Source organism: Halichoerus grypus, chromosome 13, assembly GCF_964656455.1.
Source record: "Halichoerus grypus chromosome 13, mHalGry1.hap1.1, whole genome shotgun sequence".
NCBI lineage: Eukaryota > Metazoa > Chordata > Mammalia > Carnivora > Phocidae > Halichoerus > Halichoerus grypus.
In genome coordinates this window covers 4,924,363-4,947,244 of record NC_135724.1, presented here as the reverse complement: position 1 = coordinate 4,947,244, position 22,882 = coordinate 4,924,363, and the positions used below count along the sequence as shown (strand labels likewise).

The following is a 22,882-nucleotide window of genomic DNA, read 5'->3' as shown; positions in this document are numbered from 1 at the left end:
CGAATCGGGTCCTTCTGTCACATGACCCCAACCCCGTAGTGCGCGGATCGCAGGCACGCAGGCACAGGACGGATGTCCTGTTGGAACCGCTTCTATCCCCGCACCACCAAGGCAATGCACATCTAGAGAATCAGCCACAGAATTCCCACCACGAGAAGTGCCGCCCGGGGCTGTCACACCAGGAGGGCAGCAGTGGGGGGGGGGGGCAGGTGAACGGGAGAGGGTGTAGAGTCCAGAGAAAACCATCCCTCCCCGTCTGTGCAAAAAATGAGCTGCTGTACCTTCAGACTCCAAGTGCACACCCAGGCCTCCTAACAAGGATGGCTTCGAAGTGTGTTAAAGAAATGAGAACCAGTGCTGTGCTGTACATGTACTCCCTTTCAACACAACCCGTTAGTAGTTAGGCCCATGAGTGTTTGCTATTAGCCCAGCCATGCCTGGCAGTAAGCAGTACACAGTTTAAGAGATGAACCAAAATCCCTACAAGTCTACCCGAAAAGACAGTCATGCAAATCACACAGACAACATGAGCATGGCCTGGCTTGTGCTGGGTAGGTGAGTGCTCTCCTCTTCTCTCAGAGAGCAAAAATGCAGCTGTGCTCAGAAAGGGGGGCTTTGTCCTGGCAGGAAAGGTCATCTTCATGATAGAGAGGAGGAAGGAAGGCATGCCAGGTAGAAGACACGGAGTGAACATGGCTTTATGAAAAGGGGCTTTTTGAAAAACAGTCAGAGAAGCGGCATTGTTTTACATTTGCAAATCTCCTTAGCACCTGGCTTGATGAAGAGAGCTATAGTCTCAGATCTGCTGATGTTCAATAGGGTGCAACATCACGTGTCATGTGGCTTCTGGAAAACTCCACCATATGCTCATGAGAGGATGAGTGGGAAAGGCAAATACCATCTTAGTATCACGATGAAATTAGTTTTGACCTTGCAGACCCTGAAAGGTGGACCACTGCTATTTGACATGAGGTCCTGGTGGCAAGGACTATGCCCAAGTCACCTGCGGGTCCTCAGACATACACTGTCACAGGTATCCAGTGAACCAATCGGTAGACCAATGTCCTAGCAGTTAACAGTATTTTGCATAAAAACAAACTATAGTTTCATCTACTCTTTTAAAAACATTGAGTTCCAAAATCCTCACCACAGATATAAATAGTGATATGATCATTGTTTCACTCCATCATTCCTTATGAGCCATCAAAAAATAAAATAAAATAAAATAAACAGTGTCTACTAATGAGTAGTGACCAGAGCTCCTTCTTTTAAGCTACTGACCAAAGGGCAGGGTATATGGGGGCATTGGGTCATACAGAGAAAAGCACTGGGCTAGAAGAAACTGGATCCCAACCCAGTTCTGACTGAGCCAGCTGTGTGGCCTGAGGAAAGTTATGCATGGCGTTTTATTTTCTTGGCTATAAAAGACAACCATTAAACTGCACAGTGCTGCAGTCCACTTGACCTCGACTATTCTGCTGCTCTGACTGCCGGTCCCTCCTGCTCAGGTAAAGGCATGTCCCCTTACCCCTCCCAAACCCCTGCTCTCAGGCACACCAAGAATCTGATCAGAGTTGATTTTTCTCCAATAGACTACCTGCCTGGGGAAAATGTTTTGTCATATTTTCAAATGTATGCTTGACTCCTTTCAAGATTATCTATCTGACGAAAATAGAGAAATATTTTTTTCGATAGAGAATTTTTTAAGTGAGTGTATCTACAGAGGATCTTCTTTAGAAACAAGGCGATAGCAATATTCTTTTCCTGCCAAATTCAAATGCCATTTTGAAGAGAGCAGAGAGATTACCAGCTGATTCTGAAATTCATTTTTTACATATGAAAAACCACTTATAAGAAAATTCGGAACTATCTTCAGCTAATTCAAATTGATAGAAACTGCTCGTTTCATATTTAAAAATCTAAAGAAGTAAACCCCAAGAGGAAGAATACACAGTGTCTGTACTTGTAACAGTCTTTTTTTTTTTTAAGATTTTATTTATTTATTTGACAGAGAGAGAGAGAGAGAGCACAAGTAGGCAGAGCGGCAGGCAGAGGGAGAAAGAGAAGCAGGCTCCCCGCTGAGCAGGGAGCCCGACGCTGGGCTCAATCCCAGGACCCTGGGACCATGACCTGAGTTGAAGGCAGATGCTTAACCAACTGAGCCACCAGGCGCCCCAACAGTCTTAATGATAACACATAATCATTTCATGGATTTATAACTGGATCAAAAGAAGCAGTGTGGATTGTGCACCAGCTGAAGAGTTGGGACACAGCATTCCAGCCTCATCTCTGGAGGCAGAGGGCACCCCCCCAGCACTGACTGGCCCCTACAAGGGGCTTCTAGGCCACTGGCATAAACTCCCCACCTGGGGCTCTATCTGCTCCCACCCCACGCCCCCAGCTCACCCTGCCTGTCCCTCCCTCGTGCTGGTTCTGACCTGGCCACCCCACATCCACATCCCACCCCTTCAGCGGACCCTGCTGCTCAGTCAGGCCCTGCCCGGCTGGCACAGTTAACCCTTGGAGGTCAGAGATATGTTTTCTATTCCAATTGCTCTGTTACTAATCAGCCTTGTGAGGTCACTTGCCTTTGGCAAGTCACAATCTCCCCAGGCTTTAACTTTGTTGTCTGTGAAGTGGGAACAACACACAAGCTGACACAAACTTCCTGAAAGACTAAAATGGTTCATTGACAAGGTGACTTGCCATTTGCAAAGCCACACCACAAATTTAAATTACTGGTTTTCCTTCAATCCTTAAATAAGCCTTAAAGTAACCCTCTCATTCAAGAAACTCTAAAGAACTGGGAAACGTGGTCTTTTCTCTTGTTACTCAGAATGCCCTGGTTCTTTCCTCCTACAAGGCCAGTGAATGTCATGTATAACTTTGGACATCAGTCCTCATGGCCTTCAGAAACTGGAGAGCTTTGAGGTCACTCAAGGGCCTTGCAGACAACCCTCTAGCAAATAGGGAGCTGGTGATGGATACGTCCCCTCCCAGGTCACAATGCTGGAAGCCAGGCACAAGGCATGGGGATGAGGTGCTGCAATGACCCTTCTTCTCATCAGAAACTCTGTCCAGTGCCAAGACCGGCCAGATTGGGAATTACAGGTTACGGCAGTACCAGAAAAGTCTGCAGCCATCAGGAACATTGCCCTTGCCTGGGGCCTGTCCTCACTGTTTAAGAAATCGGCAATTTACTCTGCATAATGCTTTTCAGACTGAGGGAGAATTCCCTGAGTGTCCACTATTTCCCAACTTCTGCCAAACAGAGGGCATTTAGAAGTCCCTGACATTGTTTGTAAACACTGTTCCTCACTAGTGCTATTAGATGAGGTGAATAAAGCCGTCTATCAAGTTTTATAGAAAGACAAAGTGTGGTTACGGTTACAGCCATTTAGAAATCTACGTGCTATAGCTCTGAGTCTCCACCTGTACATTTGTCTCCTGGGACACATCTCTCAAGTACACTGCCTAGGTTTTTTTGTTTTTGTTTCTGTTTTAATTAATTTTATTATGTTAGTCACCATACATCATTGGTTTTTGATGTAGTGTTCCATGATTCATTGTTTGCGTATAACACCCAGTGCTCCATGCAGTACGTGCCCTCTTTAATACCCATCACGAACCCATCCCCCCAGCCCCCTCCCCTCTAGAACTCTCAGTTTGTTTCTCAGAGTCCATCGTCTCTCATGGTTCATCTCTCCCTCCGATCTCCGCCCCCCCCTTCATTTTTCCCTTCCTACTATTTTCTTCTTTTTTTTTTTTTTTTTAACATATAATGTATTTTATTTGTTTCAGAGGTACAGGTCTGTGATTCAAGAGTTTACACAATTCACAGCACTCACCATAGCACATACCCTCCCCAATGTCCATCACCCAGCCACCCCATCCCTCCAGCAACCCTCAGTTTGTTTCCTGAGATTAAGAATTCCTCATATCAGTGAGATCATATGATACTCGTCTTTCTCTGATTGACTTATTTCACTTAGCATAATACCCTCTAGTTCCATCCACGTCATTGCAAATGGCAAGACTTCAGGGGTTTTTTTTGATGGCTGCATAATATTCCATTGTGTATGTATATATATATACATATATATACACCACATTTTCTTTATCCATTCATCTGTTGATGGACATCTTGGCTCTTTCCATAGTTTGGCTATTGTGGACATTGCTGTTATAAACATTGGGGTGCATGTACCCCTTCAGATCACTACATTTGTATCTTTGGGGTAAATACCCCAGTATGCACTGCCTAGTTTCAGAGAACCTGTTAACAAAAGCTCCACTGCCCTTAAGTCTTTCCAAGCTCAGAACACTGTACTAATGCCAAGAGATATGGGACCTAGAGACCTGGAAACATTCCAACCTCAGTCCCTGAAGGTGATCCCTACCTCTGATCCTGAAAACCAGCAACTAAAGTTTTACACATTGTTTTCTGAACTTGTCATATATACATTTCTTTTGCAAGGAAATTCTGGGGTCAAACTTATAAAATTATAACATTATTTTCCTTCAAACTTCAAACTAAATAAAGCCAACAATCTCAGAATGTATTCAATGAAACCAGCTGCCTTCACAGCATTGAATTATGTGTAGGACCACAGTGTCAACATTGCTTTACATGTTCATCATAAGCCGTGAATTATAAGTTGCTTAAGGCTTTATTCTCCCCTCCTTTCAAACCTACAGGTAATACTGCAGTTAATTTTGCATTTCAACCCAGAGTCTGGTGTTTTGTTTTGTTCTGTTCTGTTTTTATGCATCATTCCCTTGTGCACTTTGGGAAGATATGATAAAATAAACTAGATGAATGCATATGGTATGGTATCTGATCCTTGAAACAGTTAGTGATGATGATATGATGATGACTGTAATTTGAAGGTTACAAAAATCCATGGGGACAAATGCTTCTATAGTAAAAATACAATTGGAGCAAAGTGTAGAGTTTCAGTAGAGAAATTCTAATATGAAGCATCATCTATTGTACTGATTGCAACTAATTAAAACCACTTCATTAATTATGTTGCCATCTATAGAATACATGGAAATTTTTATTTTTGGTAGCAAAGAGACGTAAGTGAGGTCCTAAGTGTTTGCTGTACGTGTTCATTATAAATCACTAAAAAAAAAAAAAAAAAAAATCATAAGTGAGGTCATTGGTATTCCCAGTAATAACAGCCAGGATTTACTGAACATCCCCCAGTTGTAAGGCATAGTGCTATGTTCTCTAGGGAGTGCAATGATAAACAAGACATAAGTTTTGCCCTTAAGACCATTCTGGAATGGAAGATGGAAGAAAAGACAGAATTCAAAGAGTGCTAATGAGAGACACAGCCACTGTGTTTGGGATGACAGGGAAGGAAAAATGAAATCTGACTCTGGTGTGGTAAGAAAATATTTCAGATAAGGAGAGGACTTCCTGCCATGGAAGAAAGGAGGGAGGAGCTGGTAGAGGGGCAGCTCACACAGGTGTGTGTAGGGAACACAGGAAGTCTGTTTTGCTGGAGTTTAGACCCAGACACAAGCTAGAAGGGAGACTATAAAGTTTCAGTTATACAAGATGAATAAGCTCTTGAGATGTGGTGTATAACACAGGGCCTACAGTTAACAATACAGCACTGTGCACTTAAAAATTTAATAGAGTAAATCTCATATTAAAAGTTCTTACCACATTGGAACATTGTTTACAATAGCCAAATTAGGGAGGCAGCCCAGGTGTCCATCGATAGATGAATGGATAAAGATGTATATATATATATACCACATCTTATTTATTATTATTTAGCCATTAAAAAAGGAATGACATCTTGCCATTTGCAACAACATGGAGCTAGAGAGTATTATGCTAAGCAAAATAAGTCCATCAGAGACAGACAAATACCATATGGTTTCACTCACATATGGAATTTAAGAAACAGAACAAATGAGCAAAGAAAAAAAAGAGACAAACCAAGAAACAGACTCTTAACTATAGAGAACAAACTGGGGCACCTAGGTGGCTCAGTCAGTTAAGCATGTGACTCTTGATTTAGGCTTAGGTCATCATCTCAGAATTGTGAGATTGAGTCCTGCATGGGGTTTCTCACTGGGCATTCAGCCTGCTTAATATTCTCTCTCTTCCTCTCCTTCTGCCCCTCCTTGCCCCCCTCCCTCTCTCTCTAAACAAACAAATAATTAAAAACAACAAAAAGCCTATAGAAAACAAACAGAGATTTACCAGAGGGGAGGTGGGTGGGGAGATGGGGAAAGTAGGTGATGGGAATTAAGAATACCCTTGTCAGGATGAGCACCGGGTGATGTATGGAATTGTTGAAGCACTATATTATACACCTGAAACTAATATAACACTGTATGTTAACTATGCTGGAATTAAAACAAAAAAATAATTTAAAAAAAAGGAGTTCTCACACACAAAAAAAGGGACACACGGAAACTTTTGGAGGTGAAGGACATATCTATTACCTTGAGTGTGGCAATGATTTCATGGTTCATGCATATGTACAAACTCATCAAACAGCATACGTTAAATATGTGCAATTTTATGTATATCAACTATATCAGCTATATCCTTTTTTTTTAGATTTTTTTATTATTATGTATTTATTTGACAGAGAGAGACAGCAAGAGAAAGAACACAAGCAGGGGGAGTGGGAGAGGGAGAAGCAGGCTTCCCGCTGAGCAGGGAGCCCGATGCGGGGCTCGATCCCAGGACCCCGGGATCATGACCTGAGCCGAAGGCAGACGCTGAACGACTGAGCCACCCAGGTGCCCTGATCAACTATATCCTTTAAAAAAAGTAAAGAAAAACCCATGCTAGTTGCATTGGTCAGTTCTTCTCCAGACACAAGGCCTGATACGCTTGGTCACTGCATCTACTTAAGATGCTTCCAGTCTTAATACATGTGAAAAGCCAGCACGATGCAATTACAAATGACAGGAAAAATACGAAATTAATAGTAATTTTAATTAGGTTAAAGCTTTATGTTCTGGTACATAAAGGAATCTCTTCTTTTAACTATGAAAAAAGAAAAATTTGCTCACAGGAAAGCAGACAGTTGTCCCTTGTTGGGCAAATAATTAAGGAATAGCCATTCACAGGGGTCCACCTGGGCACCTGCCTATCTGGCACCACTCCTGGCCCAGCGGGCCCCAGATGCAGTGGTGCCTGCCTTTCCTAATCAGGCCCTGTGTGACTCTCCCTTCTCAATTAGGGCAGTTCTCCTATTCAGGAAAGAATTCCTCCGTGTTGGGGTGAGCCCAAATCAGTAAGGAGTGGGTCAGAGAGAACCCCCTGCCTTCATGATGTTCTATTGGGTTTGCTCTTGCCCTTCCCAGGCCCCATACAGCAGCAAAAAAAGAAAACAAACAAACAAACAAAAAATGGATGAAGAAAGTACTCCCATAGAGTGGGGTCAGCGTGCCCAGGGGCCCTTCCAGGTGGCTCCAGGGCTGGTGATGTGCCAGGATCAGCATTCCAGTCACCCGCCTGGACCTGCCTTCTCAGAAGGGCACCTGTACGTCATGACAGCCATGCTGTGTCTCCCAGGCTGGCCCGCCGGCCGTCGGTGAGAACATGCTGAGGTTTGTGGCTCATTGTGGAAGCCTCTCTACTTCCAGCACCAATGTGTTCTATTTTGCTTTTCCTTTAGTCCTTTCTGTTTTTTCTAGAAGGAAGGTTTGAATGGCTGCTCTTGGTGTCCATCTCTTCCGGAACCCAGTGCGATTCTGACCCCAGTTCCATTCTGACCAGCCCTGTGTCTTGGGGTCTGTCGTGGTCAGTCCCCATTTGGAGGACTGACCAGGTGAGGGGTTTAAACTAGAGGAGCGACTGGCCCCCAGGGCTCTAGAATTAGTGCCTTCTAAGACCCTGTCTTGTTCATGTGCTCACTGTCATGCAGCAGGTGACACCCCAGGGAGACACACTGGGTTATTTTCCTAACAGGGGAGGTGGCTTTGCATTTAGCCGTCCCCACTCATGTGCCCCTGTGACAAAGAGCACAGGTCCCAAGAGCGGGGCTGCAGCCCCTGGGGCAGCCAAGGGATCAGGGAGGAAAGCTCCCGGGGCCTCCCTCCCACCACACACACACATTTCTTTTCACCTAACAGTAAATTTTTAATGATGGGATGGAGAGACAGAACATATTTTAGGCACTGTTAGAACAAAGAGACAACTGAAAGGAATCCTGTAATTTTAAATCCAGATACAAGAAGAAAGCCTAAATGTTTATTTTCAGACATTACGAGTTACTACCGTGTTTAGGAGCCAGGGGTAAGAATTTATGGTGATTGTTTTATTTGAAACCAGCGGGTAGAGCAGTCGACATCTGCACACCAGAATTTCCCTCCACAGCCTTCTAAGAATAACACAGCTCAAGTTCCACGAACGGCGATTTATCACACCAGCGTGAGAGCCCCTCGGCGGCACAGGGCTTGGCGAGGAGGAGGCTGGCAGTGAACAGAGTATATAACTCGGGGAACAGAATCAGAAAGAGGATTTCTGACTTCTCTGCTTCTTGGCACCGAAATGCTATTTGTCCTGTGGCTGAAGATGCCAGAGTTGGGACATAAGAAGACCTAGGAAGACCATCTAGGTCGAGGTTCATCTTCAGCTTTGCAAATAGTAGGAAGGCAAAGACAAAGGGAAGTGGGTGGGATGGGAACTCGGGAATAAATAACAAGTAGGCATAGATGGAGTAGATTATGTATCCAACTGCAGGTCAGGGGGAAGGGGACGATTCTAATTAATTTATCTGAAATGAATCCAAGAGACAAATTTGCTGCAGTTCAGGCCCACAGGACCATTTTGTGGGGAGGAAGAAGGAAGAGTCACGGCATGCAGGGGACATGACTGACACGCAGAAGGGGCTTTATCACCCCGCCATGCACCACGCCTAAGGATGGCCTTCCACATTTTGAGTTTAGAGAGCAGGTGTGCTGAGAAGTATTATGTTTTGATCTTGTTCTTTGGTGGTAGAGATGAGGGTAGTTGCGGTATAAGGACCAGCGACCCCCCACCACTGGCGGAGCTTTCTGGAACAGGAGCTGTGTCTTCTTCCTCCCCCTGGGAGCTGGCAGGCACTGAGAGAATCCGCAGGCGCACAGCTGGGCACTGGGAGAGTGCGGTGGGGCTGGAACCAGGCCCATTAGGCACTGGCGTCATTATTTTGTGAAAATTTGCTAACTCACATGACTCATTTAAAAATGTTTAACTTTTTCTTAAATACTGTTAAAACACTGTTTAATTTTTTTTAAGTGTAAGGTAAATACATACAATGAAATATTTATTATTTAGCCTTAATGAAGAAGACAATTGTGCTCCATTAACAACATGGGTGAACTTGGAGGCCATTTTGCTAAGTGACATGAACCAGTCCAGAAGGAGAAATACTGCACACCTCCACTCATGCGAGGTGAAGAACACAGTCACACACAGAGAATCAGAGACTACAATGGTGGTCGCCAGGGCCTGTGGGATGGAAACCGGAGGTTGCTAATCCATGGGCATAAAGCCTCATTACACAAGTTGAAGATGAATAGGTCCAGAGATCTGCTGTAAGACACAGTACCTAATATTGAACAATACTTGCTCATACACTTCAAAATTTCTTGAGAGTAGATCTCATGTGTTCTTATCACATTAAAATAAAATAAAATAAAATAAAAGTGTAAGGTGTTATCATATTAGTGAATGAATGGATACAAACTGTGGCAAGTTATCTACCCCATGACTGTTGGCGGGGGGTGGGGGGTCCCACAGCCTTAGACCCCTGAACTCTGCTGGGGCTATTGGGCAATTTGGGCCTACCCATGCTTTCAGCAATAAGCCACCTACAGGTGTTTGTGCCCCTCTCACAAATGAAGGGGACACTCTTTAAAGCTGGCTTCATAAGAAGTCAGGGCAAAAAATGATTTGGCCGGCACTGTCCACAGAATCAAAGTAGCTCCTCTTCCTGTCCTGCCCATCCTAAGCCAATCCCTTCTCTTCAAGGCATGGAACACACTGGGTCTTGGCCCCTGTGACTTGACCAAAGTCACCAGACATGAGGTTAAAAATCTTTTCAGTAGGAGCGCCTGGGTGGCTCAGTCGGTTAAGCGTCTGCTTTCACCTCAGGTCGTGATCCCACGGTCCTGGGATCGAGTCCCTCCTTGGGCTGCCTGCTCAGCAGAGAGTCTGCTTCTCCCTTTTCCTCTGCCCCTTTTCTCTGTCTCTCTCTCTCTCTTTCTTTCTTTCTCTCTCTCAAATAAATAAATAAAAATCTTTTAAAAAAATCTATTTGGTAATGACTGTTCTTTTTCCCTTTGTTTTCTTCTCTATTGGCAATCAGTGCTCCCAGGAGAGAAATGTTGTCTTTGTTTCAACCCTGCAGGAATGTTCTAAGTAATCTTCCTAATGGTGAGTCATTCAGGCTTCTCGCATTTTCTAATTTTCTAATTCCCTTCCTCCCGCTACAACATGGCCAAGCACAGAATACGTGAGCAGGTCACCAACGCAGAGGCGCTAATGACTGACTGCATTCAGGAGACACAGTGTTGATGCCAGGTTTAAGTTACTGGGTTTTCATGTGTGGATTCTGCCTACATGAACAGGAAGTCAGGAACAGGGGAGACTGGATGGCCTAGAGCCGTGTGAGGACTGGAGAGACTCAGCCTAAAATACGTAGTTTTTCTAACGAAATTGTTGAGTATCTACTACATAGAAGAAATACTCTTGTAAAGGATGGAGCCTGTCACAGAGTAAGTACACAGTAAATGTTGGTTATTGTTGTCTTCATCAGGTCAGGAAGATAAGAATAGGAATAAGACAGGGAGGTCTCTGCCCTGAGGGTTAGGAATGAATGCAGGCTCATCAAAGGGCACATTAGCCAAACACCTCTGCCAGTCCACTAAGTTGCAAAGTTAAGAAAATTAAATTTGATCCCAATTGATTTTGCTGGAAAAAATTCTATGTCATGAAAGTGGGATTTATATTTTGATCTTCAGAGACAGAGTACGACTATTCACGGCTGCTCTTCTGAGGGAGCACATGCCCTGCAGTCTCTCCATCCCCCACACCCCAAGATCCTGGTTCCACCTCAGGCCCTCCTCTGTTCAAAAATGATTTCATGCAGTTTGCACTAAAAATTTCAAAGAGTAGAAGCCAAAAAAATAAAAAATAAAAATAAATAAATGAGCCAAGCCTAAAAAGTAGGTGAAAGAAAATTATGCTAGAAATCACAATTTAAGAGAAATCACTTCAATGGAATATAAACTTTAATTCTGAATTTGCAGATTGTCAGAACCGAAAGAGAAACACTGTTTGCATGCAAATTATTGTCTGGTAAGAGAAAGCAAGCAATTCATGGAAAGACATACATTTTACTGCCCAATTATTATTCATTATTTTGTTTAGCACGTATTTGATATGGCCATGTGATAATAAGCAGTGTTCTAGAAGCTACCTGCCTAAAACAAAAGGAGGTCCCTAGGTTCACCAAACTAGTTGGCAGGCAGGGGAGGGGGGGGTCTGAGGTAAAATTCCAACCAGCTGTGCCAGTGAGCAGAGCTGTGTGACCCTGGACAAGTTACTCTCCAGAGATTTTAAGAAATGAAATAAAATGAAGTGAAATGAAGATCTGAAAAAACAAAATAAGATACTGAGTGCAATGCATAGACCACAGTAGGCATGCTTTAATTAGTTGCCCTTTTTTTTTTTTTTTTTTGGTACTTTCACTATTGTCACTATTAGCAATCATTCACTGTTTTAACAGGAAAGAATATTCTAGAAGATACCTGGGCATAGGTTTCGACAAGGGAAGAAAATGAGTTCAGAATAGCCATAAATTTATCTCCTCACCCTTTTGATTAAAGCCAGACCTTGTTGACTAAACAAGCATGGGCTTCTCTTGCTAGTTCTAGGAAACACTACAAACCAAACAGGGCTCCCTATTTCTGGGGCCTGTCTAAATCACGGCTCCATGCAGGAACCACCCCCAGCATCTGGCCTTCCAAGACTCTCCAGCTGAAGCCTCATGAGCAGTGCTGACCCACTGATAAGCATATGAGATTTTAAGTTTCTTGTGGGTGGGAGAGGGAAGAGTAAGCCGCTCTTTTCTGTGATTTATTTCTTGGATGACCGTCATCTACCCACACACCAGACATCCCTGTAAGGGCAGCTCGTCATCCCCAGTCGCAGAAACCCCATTCTCAAAGCACAGGCAAGAGGAGGATTCCACGACCAGAGTACCTTTGACTCCCCATAATACAAATTGTCATTTTGTTTTTGAAGTGTTAAATAGTGCCCTAAGTAGCAGTACTTGAATAACACCCCTATAAGAGCGAAGTTAGAATGCCTCCAAACAGGATCACTGTTAGAGTAAAGCTGGACTTTGAACAAGGTGAATGGGATCAATGAGTCTAGATAACTTCGTGTTCTTTTCTTACTTTGATCCTTTGTTAATGTTGCATCAACCACAGCCTCCTCAGGGAGAAGGGGCCAGATCTGACTCCAAGCCCTGAGTAAGCCGTCTCACTCAGCAGCTGGGCCAGTGACCAGCAGGACCCAGATTCCGCTGCCAAAATATGCAGGGTTAGGGGAATGGTTGGTTCTTTCATCCGCTCTTTCATTCCACAGATAATTCTGGGAAGGCCAGCATAAGCCAAAACAGCTATTGTTACCATAAGAAAGGCCCTTAAACCCTCTCAGAGCTTTAAGAATGGAGATGGGCAACAGGATGGTACCTGGAAATGGTTTACTTCTTGTTCTCTGAAACTCTTCCCAACCCTCGCCCACCCCCACCAAGTGCTCCCAAAGCACTTGCAGTACTTTTTCTCTGGTAAGGCACTTGTGACATCACACTGTAATTATTTAATATGTTCTTATGTCCTTAAATCACTGCATACATGATGAGCTCCTTGTGGTGAGAAAAACATAAGATGAATCCTGCTGTGCCAAGTGCTCAACACAAAGCTCATCACTTAATAGGTCCTGGACATCTTTGAATGGTTCCAGATCAGTTCTTGTACCTACTCCCTGTAGGTTTCCTACACTTAAACACTTATTCTTTAAAATTATATTCTATAAAATCATTGAATAAGTGATTTCCAAAAATTGGTTGGAATTTATAATTATGATTAGTATTAATATCTAAGGAGTAATTTACCCTCTACAGGTTTTTTTTTTTGAGTGATTGACTTCAACTTTTCATTTTCCCCATCATTTTCCTTTTCCTAAATTTGTGCTAATTTCATTTGCTTCTATATGTTGTTCCTAAATCAATAGTATTCTGAGAATCAGTGAATGCAAGTTCACTGGACTGGACGTCTCTCGTGTTCCACCTCCCGGGCCCACAGCCCACCTTTGCAGCCAGAGCTGCAGGATGTGGATTCACGCAGGTATAGACTGAGGACAGTGACAGCACTTCACCCCAGCCGGCCCTGCACACATCTTACTTCCTGAAAGTGTCAGGTTTGCTGGGAACACACTCTTGACCAACAGCAAATGGGGGCCAGCAGGAGCACAATCCCTTTTACATATCTCAGGCTGATTCATTCTGGGGTACATCCCACAAGGCTTCTTGATGAATCTAGCTCTAGTTGTCCACAACAGTGACCAGCTTGGTAAAACACACTTGGATTGGCTTTCCCACCTTCCCGATTCCACTTCCATTCCCTGCTTCTGCGCCCAGGAATCACTCTCCATAGCCAGCCACCTCTGCCCATCCTTGTCTCCACTCTGCTTCCCATGAAGAACGCAGGCCAAGATGCTCCGCAAGTACGGAGCTGAATCTCACCCGAGCTCACATAGTCGGGACACAAGTTGTCCCTGCCTTCCTTTTATTTAAACAACTGCAGAGCAATTTTCCAATCAAACTCCATTATAAATATCCTTCAGGTGATTTCTCAAGCCTTTCCCCCCCCCATCCTTCCTCACGCATGTGGAGTCCCAATGTAAATTATTAATGACAAAGGGAAAAAAACTATACTGCTTTAATAAGTAAGAAAGTTGAGGCTGAGAAGAGATGAAGTATGTTTAGTAGATGACAGAGCAGCAGATCTTGCACTTTAGTGTTGGAAAAATAAAGGAAGTTGAGAATTTAAAAAAAATTCACTGGCCTTTCAATGATCCCATGGCCTGATTCCTGTCTACTAGGGGGAGGGAGAAAGGCACACCCGAGCTTCCTGCTGCATTTCTCACGGCTCAGTGTGGAAGGAACGCTCAGCAGCTCTGTCTGCCGCACCAGCACTTGGAAAAGCCCCAGGAGTTTGCATAAACTCCTCTTAGTTAGGATGACCTGAGCCCCGTCACATCTCCCAATGCATTTTCTAACGGAAACACTGACCTTGCTCTGTGTCTCCGAGACCGTGTCTCCCAGGGAGAAACTAAGGCACAGGGACAAAGAAACGCAGAGACAGGATCAGATGGAGATACGAACGCTGGGTGGTGGAGCCAACGCTGTGAACCACGTCCGAATCCCAGAACAGAATGAAAAATAAAAAGCAAGAAACGCTCTCACCTTAAATGCCTCTTCAGACACTTCCCTGAGCTTCTCTGGAGCCAAGTGGGAATCGGATCAAATCTCTGAAGAAGAAAGAGCAGGCAGTGTCTCAAAACTCGAGCAGCACATCGCCCGGTGGGTGGCACGGTCGGGGGCACCCTCAGCGGCGGACATCCCACCCCAGGGCACATCCAGGCCCACGACAGCCAGACTCTATGGGGTCCCCACGCCCCGATCCAAGAGGATTGCTGGTTATCACCAGCCAGTGCAGGAACGAGTCCCCGAAGCCTTTAGGTCAAGACTAGCCCCCTCCCGGAAAGGAAACTACACATACAGTCAATGTCTGTGTTTAAAGGACTCATGTCCCAAAGAAACTTTTAAAAGAAGGCAGTTTTACAGAAACCTGAGCATTCTTTTTGTTATTATTATTATTATTATTATTATTATTGTTGTTGTTGTTATTCCTTTCAGTAAACGTGCTGTTTTCTTCATCTTTTTTCAGAACATTGTCTTGAAACAGGGGCCATAGATGTGGATTTACTACTCACAGAAGCAATTACATAGTTGGCGTATAAGGGATGTCATGGCAATAAAGAAATGACAGGCTGATCTAATTGGCTCCCTGCTCTTTATTCTACCATTAGGTTCAAAAAAAAGAAAGAAAACCAATCCAGTCATTTCCCCACAAATCTAAGGAAAATGGGTCTACTTCAAGGCTATTATGCATTTTCTGTCCTTTCTGGTACTTGGACTCCATAAATGGAGCTGTGTTATAAAGAATTTAGAAGAGTAAGTGATACTCTTCCTGTTTATCACCAATTTTCATGCCTGAGTTAGGAGTAAGAAAACTAGAAAGCATTCCTATGCCTTTGCGTGGTTCCCTGCTGCCACGTTTACTATACAGGTATGCTTTGATGATGGTAAAAGAATTCTACATAATCTAAGTTTTTTTTCCAAAATGATGATATTACAAATGTAGAGTAGTAGTTTTCAAAGTGTTTTCCATCTACTAACTCTGTTTTTAAAACCAGATACATTTTTCAAAACTATCTTTAATCTGGGACCTGATCACCAATACAGTAATCCTAATTTTCTTAATGACAAACTGTCTTTGATTTCAACACTCAGAATCTGCTGTTTTAATTAATGAACAGGGAATATAAATAAGCCTGTTAATATTGATTTCCTTCACTCAAATAAATGATGGCAAAATCCACCAGCAGGAGACACCTGGAAACTAAAATTTATTGTATTTCAACATGAACCAAGCACTGTACTAAGGTAAAAGAACAACTCAGGATTTTACAGTCAATCAGGAGGAGGAGGAGGAGGAAGAGAAGAAGAAGAAGAGGAAGAGGAAGAGGAAGAGGAAGAGGAAGAGGAAGAAGAAGAAGAAGAAGAAGAAGAAGAAGAAGAAGACGACGACGATGACGACGACAATCAGGTATAATGAAAATGTAATGACCATTATGTAATGGAAATTCATTTTTTAGTGCTATGAATTTCAAACCTAATTGACTTAAAATGCTTCAGCACAAATGCCAGTTGCTAATGGCCAGAGCGGGTATTTAATACTGGTGCTCAAAGAGTATCAAGAGCCTCAGTAACTTCTGTGTAATAGAAAACCTTCCAGGTGCCCCACCACCTTGGTGGCAAAAGCCAGAGTCGACACATGAGCTCTCCCACCCCGAGGCTGAGGAACGACCCTCCGTTCAGGGAAAGACACCACCCTGAACAGATGGAGAGTCATTCTTGTGGAAGAAACCATCATAGACCAACTGGTATTCAAGCTCCGATGCAAGCAAGTAATTATTCAGGAATATAATTGCTGTGAACAAAGGGAAGATTAATAGAGACAAGGAGCTGAAATGATGAAGAAAAATCAACCAACCTAGGATGAAAATGGATGGTCTTCTCTAGCTTCAGAGTTGAGAGGAACAGGAAATTAACATCAGAGCCCCATGACAGTTGAAGCCTCTTCAGAGCACCTACAACACACCAGTGGTTTTGTAAGAGATGCTAAGATATGTACATAAGCACACACTCAGACAAGTGCATTTAGCTAGTCATGCCTGGGTTAACCGAGTAAATGTCTGTCTCTCTAATCCCACAGTAGGGGTTCAGTCCACCTCAGTAATGTTTTGGTCATCTTTACAATACCCCAAGTGAAAGAATCTCCTTCAGTCTCTGTTTTAGCCATCTTTATGAACTTCACAAACACAGATTAATATTAGTAATAAAGGTTCTTTTTTTTTAAGAGAGAGAGCTCAAGTGTTGGGGGGGGCAGAGGGAGAGAGATAATCTTAAGCAGGTTCCACGCCCAGCACAGAGCCCGACATGGGGCTCACTGTCACGACCCTGAAATCATGATCTGAGCTGAAATCAAGAGTCAGATGCTTAACCGACAGAGCCCACCCAGGCGCCCCAGTAATAAAGGTTCTAATAAATGGCACCTTCTTAACAAATTTCAATGTAAAGACTTATTTCATTCATGAAGGTCTCACCACATATATAGGAAAAAAGAAAAATCTAAATTAGTATGTGGTTACGAAGATTTGACTTGGAAAAACTCAAGCTGTGGGCACATCTCTGCTTAAAGTCGGGAAGTAGAAACTGAGGGTTCCCTGAAATCCCTTCAAGCTGCATTAGAGTCTTACAGCAGTGGAGGATTCCTTGTCCAGATCCTTCACCGCCTTTTTCTGTCACTTTCAGGAGCTCACAAGCCTCCCTCCAAAACCTGGTGAGCAAGTATCAGTAAACATTTATAATACTACAATCCACTTGTACCTATGATAGGAAATGTGTGACCAACAGTCATTCCTCATACTAATAATCTAAAACTGTAGAATATTATGGGATTGCTGTCACAGTTTTAACTAAAGCCGAGAAAGCACACACTATTATACCATTTTCTTCCTGAGGGGTTATTGGTTTTCTGAAGGGCAGCCGGCGCCTTTGAACCCTCACAAAATAGATGACAGAGTACCTCTGATGCCATTCCGGTGATTTGTCCCTTTGTCCTGTGATGCATGTATTCACAAGATAGCAGCCCCAGGAAACCCACAAGCACCGACTGGGGAGTAGATGTTGCTGCCATCAGCAAGGGGAGAATAAAACATACAAATATGAATGTCAAAACCCTAAGAAATAGGGCATTACCAGATTCATTATGCTTCCTGACCAAGGGCTTCTGTCAAAAAATGAATTCAATATTGATAACCATGTTCAAACAGGAAAGCATTTTCAGAAGCGACAGGTTAATCTTTTTTTTTAACCAGAGCCAGTATCGTGCAAATATCAGAATATCAGAGGTCTCCGTGGTTGAATACCTGCAATCATGCCCAGAAGGATGTGGGTTCTTTCTGTTTTTGTTCATTTGGGGGAGTTTTGTTTGCTAAATATATAAATTGAACATAATCATGATAAAAATTTTTAGCAATACATGGAAGTTTAAATAAGTACAGTCACCTAAAATATCACTGTCCTAAAAGAACCACCATTAACATTTGGTGAACATATTTCACACATCTTTCTATAAACACACACATGCACGCACACAGGTGCACACAAATGGAATTGTATCATATACGATGATTTTACCTGTATTGCCCCCCTTACCCCAAACTAAGCGGTTTATATCTTAAGCAAAAGACAGAACATGCTTTGCAAATGTTTTTCTAAGCCATCATCTGTTTATGTTGTTTATGTAGTATCTTTATTTTATAGCTTCTGGATTTCTTGTCTTCCTTAGAAAGGCATTCTCAATTCCCAGTCATCTAAATCATCTTTTAAGATGTGGGGTTTTTTCCACTTAGCTTTTAAATTCATCTGAGATTTTGTATTTTGGGGTATGAGGTAAGAGTCTAATTTTATTTTCTTCTTGATAAATTTCCATTTGTGCTAGCAACAATTATTAAAGAAATATATAACAATTAAATTGAAACACTAACTTTTCCCATATTAAATTCCCATATATCTGAAATCTGTTTATGATTCTTTTATTTTAGAAACAACTTTTATTCTATTTGGGACTGTGTATTACCTTTTGATATCTGCCATTATTTTCTTGTTCATTCTCAGGTATTTGTCTTCTATAGGGAATTTTGATCTAATTTAAAATGTGATCTATTTAGGATTTAATTATCCATAATATGTAGATTTTAGAGGAATTTATTAATAATTTTAGTAATTAAATATTTCCATCCATGGTCAGGTATATCCTTGTGTTAGTTGAAAAAAACATTTTTTAATCCCTCAAAAAATCGTATAATTATTTTTAATGTAGATTCCTTATTAAAGTCATTCCTGAATATTTCATAGCTTTTGTTGTTATTGTAAATTAAGTTTTCCGCATTTCTGTCTTTAGCTGCTAATTGCTAACAATTAAGAAACTACTGATTTTTATATGTTAATCTTATATTTATCTTTTAAAGTCAAGCCTTCTGGGTTTTCCTTTCATAAAATCGTATCTCCAGGCAAATAAAATGTTTTGCTTTTTCTTCCCATTATTCAAGAAGCAGGAGTGACCCTGATACTCATTCTAGGGTATCCCCCTTCTGCCAGCAAGCCAAGCCCCACTCAGACTCAGCTGAGCCCTTCTCCCTCTGGCTGAGGTCACTGTACCACCTCATGGCCACCAAGGCCCACACCTTCACCAAGATCCGCGGGTGCAAGGCAACCGGCTTTCCCACAAGCTCCTGATAATACCTGTCACTGCGCACCCAGGCTGCTTGGTTTCAGCCTTTGTCACCTTCCACAGACAAAGCTCCTCTCTCATGTTCATCCTCTAGGAAGAGAGACTGACAGAGGAGTGGCATCCTTCTAGGAGACTGGAACACAAGCCATGTTCGGAAACACCCAGACCCATCTCAGCTCTCCGGGATGACTAACTGGGGGACTCACACAGCTCTCTCTTACAAACTCTGGTCTTTGAATTTTCCCTTTTATCAGTAAAACCTATTCCTTAACCAGTACCCTGGGACACTGTGGAATTCACCCTGACCTCCTCCATGACAGGAGGCAGCCCAGAAGGGATCCTTCTGTGACGATGCTTTATTTTCCAACCTTTATAGCAGCTGTTTCATTTTTTTCCCCTGTGAAATTTAGTAGAATCTGCAAAATAATTTGAGTGATTTTGTTTTCATTTATTTATTCATTTTCAATTATTCATTAAAAAATAATTTTGTCTCTGTTTAGAAATCACTCTATGATTTTACATTTTAGTTATTGACAGTAATTTTTGAAAAGAAATTTCAATAGGTGATGGGGATGAAGGAGTGCACCTGTGATGAGCATGCGGTGATGTATGGAATTGTGGAATCGTCGTATCACACACCTGAGACAAATATAACACTGTACGCTAACTATACTGGAGTTAAAATAAAATTTTAAAAAAGAAAGAATAAAAGAAATTTCAATATATGTAAGTAGTTTCTATTTATTTGTATCTTTGTGTTTTATTTTATCAATGCAACAGAAGTTAACAAGTATTTTTACTGTATTATATCAAATACTTTTGATGCCTGTGGACATGACCATATTGGTTTTCTCCTCCATGGTTTGATGTATTATGTTGATATAGTTCCTGATATTGAACTTCCCTTGTTTTCCTTGAATAGACCTGACTTGGTCAATATATTTTTCTTTTTATTCTGTTTGTTAACATTTTATTTAAAATGTTCATATCTCTACTCATGAGTGACATTGATCTATATTATTTTCTTTGTACTGCCTCTACCTGTTTTCGTATTTAATTTTTACAGGCTTCAAAAAATGAGTTGGGATCTTCCCACCTTCACATATAATCTGAGTTAATGTAAATGACTTGGGAATTATCTTTCCTTTAAGTGTTATATAGAACTTGGATATGAAACTATCAATTCTTGGGTCTTTTTTAATAATAGATTTTAATCCTATTTCTAATGTCTTTTTGAATTTCCTGTCTTCATTCCAATTTCAGTAATTTATGGTTCACTATAAAATCATCAATTTCCTCTAGTTTCCAAATTTGAGGCCAAGGAGTACACATAGCAATCTCACAATTATCTTCATTTCTTCTATTTCTCTTTCCCATTTCTAAGTCTTGTATAATTTTTGTTTTTTTTCCTTAGAGGGCTTACATATTTATTGGGCTTTTCAAAAGATAAGATACTTTTCATTTATTTATCTTTAGTACATATTTTCACATATATTTCAACTTTTAGTTTTGTTAATTCTGTTTTCCAACTTTCTTAACTTTGTTCTATTATAATTTCTCAAATGAACATAAATTCCTATGTTCTTGGCCTGTACTCTTATTAATCAAGGCACTGAGAACCAACTTTCACTGATCCTATATATTTTTGTGTGACACTTGATCCTTTTCATTCTTTCTTAGATTTCTCCATTGATCTCATATTAAGACTGTTTCATATTTTTGTTATCAATTCATAATTTCATTTATTATTATCAGAGAATGTGTCCTATAAAGTATCCTGGTTATTTTGCTAAGGTTTTCCTCATGGTCAGGGCATGACCAATTTTTTAATATTTCACTAAATATAAAGAAGAAAAAAACTATATTATTAATCCAAAAATATAAATTACATATTCAAATTTGTTTATTATGTTATTCAATTTCTTTCTGCTGTTAACGAGCTGGCGTGTATAAAGTCATGACATTTTTTTTTAATGAGTGGGTGTTTTGTGACTGTAAGATGTCAGTCACTCTGTTACATCGAGTGCTTACATTTCACCTTGTCTAATAATGTGGTCATTCTCACTCTCCTTGTGTTTCCATTGTTGTCCAAGAACTATTTTCTCATCCTTTTATTTCTAATTTTGGCTTTATACCTTCCATTGTATTAATTTTACTTTCTGGTTTCCCTTTTTCTTTTTCTTCTGTCACTAGTTTGGTCAAGTAAACACTCATGTCCCTATTGATTATTATTTATGTAAAATGTACTCCTGTCCTCTGACACTTTCCCATGAGTGACCTCTCATAAAACTCACTATCAAACACACATTTGTTTTGTGTTGTACGAAAACCAGCCATCGGGGATTTCCCTCCACCAGGCATTCTATCCTCCCTTCTTCTTCTTCCGCCCCTGCCCCTGTGGCTATGTCAGAGGAAATCTTTGGGATATTTTTGCTCTCTCCTCCCCTAAATGAGAACCTTCACTGATTCTTTGCCTTCCTGTACCATCACTCCCAACACTGACTTCAAGGTTCTAATGATGTAATTTAATACTTTTAATGCTTTTGTTTCTGGACTGTTAGATTTTCTTTTTAAATCTTGAATGTAATTATTTATTTTTAATTCAATTTTATTTTATTTTAAATTCCAGTATAGTTACCATACAGAGTTATATTAGATTCAGGTGTACAATCTAGTGATTCAATACTTCATACATCACCCAGCGCTTATCACAAGTGCACTCCTTCATCCCGGTCACCTGTTTGCCCCCTCCCCCCACCCACCTCCCCACTGGTGACCATCAGTGTGTTCTCTAGAGTCGAGAGTCCGTTTCTTGGTTTGTCTCTCTCTCTTTTATTATTTCCTTTGCTTGTAGATTTTTAATAAGAACTGTAGGATTATTCTTGCTAACTTCTGCTTCCTCCTCCTTTCAATCCTCTCCCACATGAAGTGCCTGTCGTGGTTCACTTATTGTTTAGCTAGAGTCTGTTTTTGTGCATGGTCTACAGATGGGGTTTATGGATGATACAATCTCTGAATCCTGAATATGTGTAAATTTCACTCACCCTAGCAGTTGATGGTATCTTTGCTGCGTAGAGGGATCCTGGAAGAGGAGCTTCTTCTTGGAAGTCTATACATATTATCTGAGGAAATTTCAGAGCTACAGATGAGCCATTTCTAACCTTCCAGTTTTTCCCTCATAGGTAACCTGTTCATTTTTTCTTAGAATGTGAAGGTTTTTCTCTTTGTTCCTGAGCATCAGAAAGCTAACTGGAAAATGTCCATGTGTGTTCTGTACATCAGTCTTGGATGAACCTCAGGAACACATTTAACTCTGCAGACTCAAGTCCTACTTAACTCAGGGAAATATTCTGCTATTATTTGCTCAATTATTGCACTTCCTCCAGGTCTTTCCACAACAGATGTTTTTTGTGTGTTACATTGCTGGATCTGTCCTCTTCAGCTCTCTTTATATTTTTTCTGTGTTTTGAGATATTCCTTCCTTAGTCTTCTCAGCACTAATTCTGTCCTCACCAGTATTTTTTCTTTAATATCACACTTTTAGTTCTGAAAATCTGTGTGCCATAATAAATCTCCTTATATGCTCTAATTATTTTTGTCATTTCACTTGTCATCAATTCTTTCTTTCCCTGCTTGTTTGTCACTTTGTCTGTTTTTACCCACTCAGTGGGGCTCAGATAAAGCTGTTGAGAGACTTCAAGTG

General features: G+C 41.5%; 1 long non-coding RNA gene across 1 annotated transcript in view; it reads right to left on the bottom strand.

The window, feature by feature from the left end:
* Positions 1-22,882, bottom strand: part of LOC118554602 (uncharacterized) — a 219,120-nt gene that overhangs the window by 163,712 nt on the left and 32,526 nt on the right. The window contains exon 4 of the long non-coding RNA XR_013443245.1: positions 14,494-14,566. This is a non-coding gene — a long non-coding RNA (uncharacterized LOC118554602). The remainder of the gene's footprint in view (positions 1-14,493; positions 14,567-22,882) is intronic.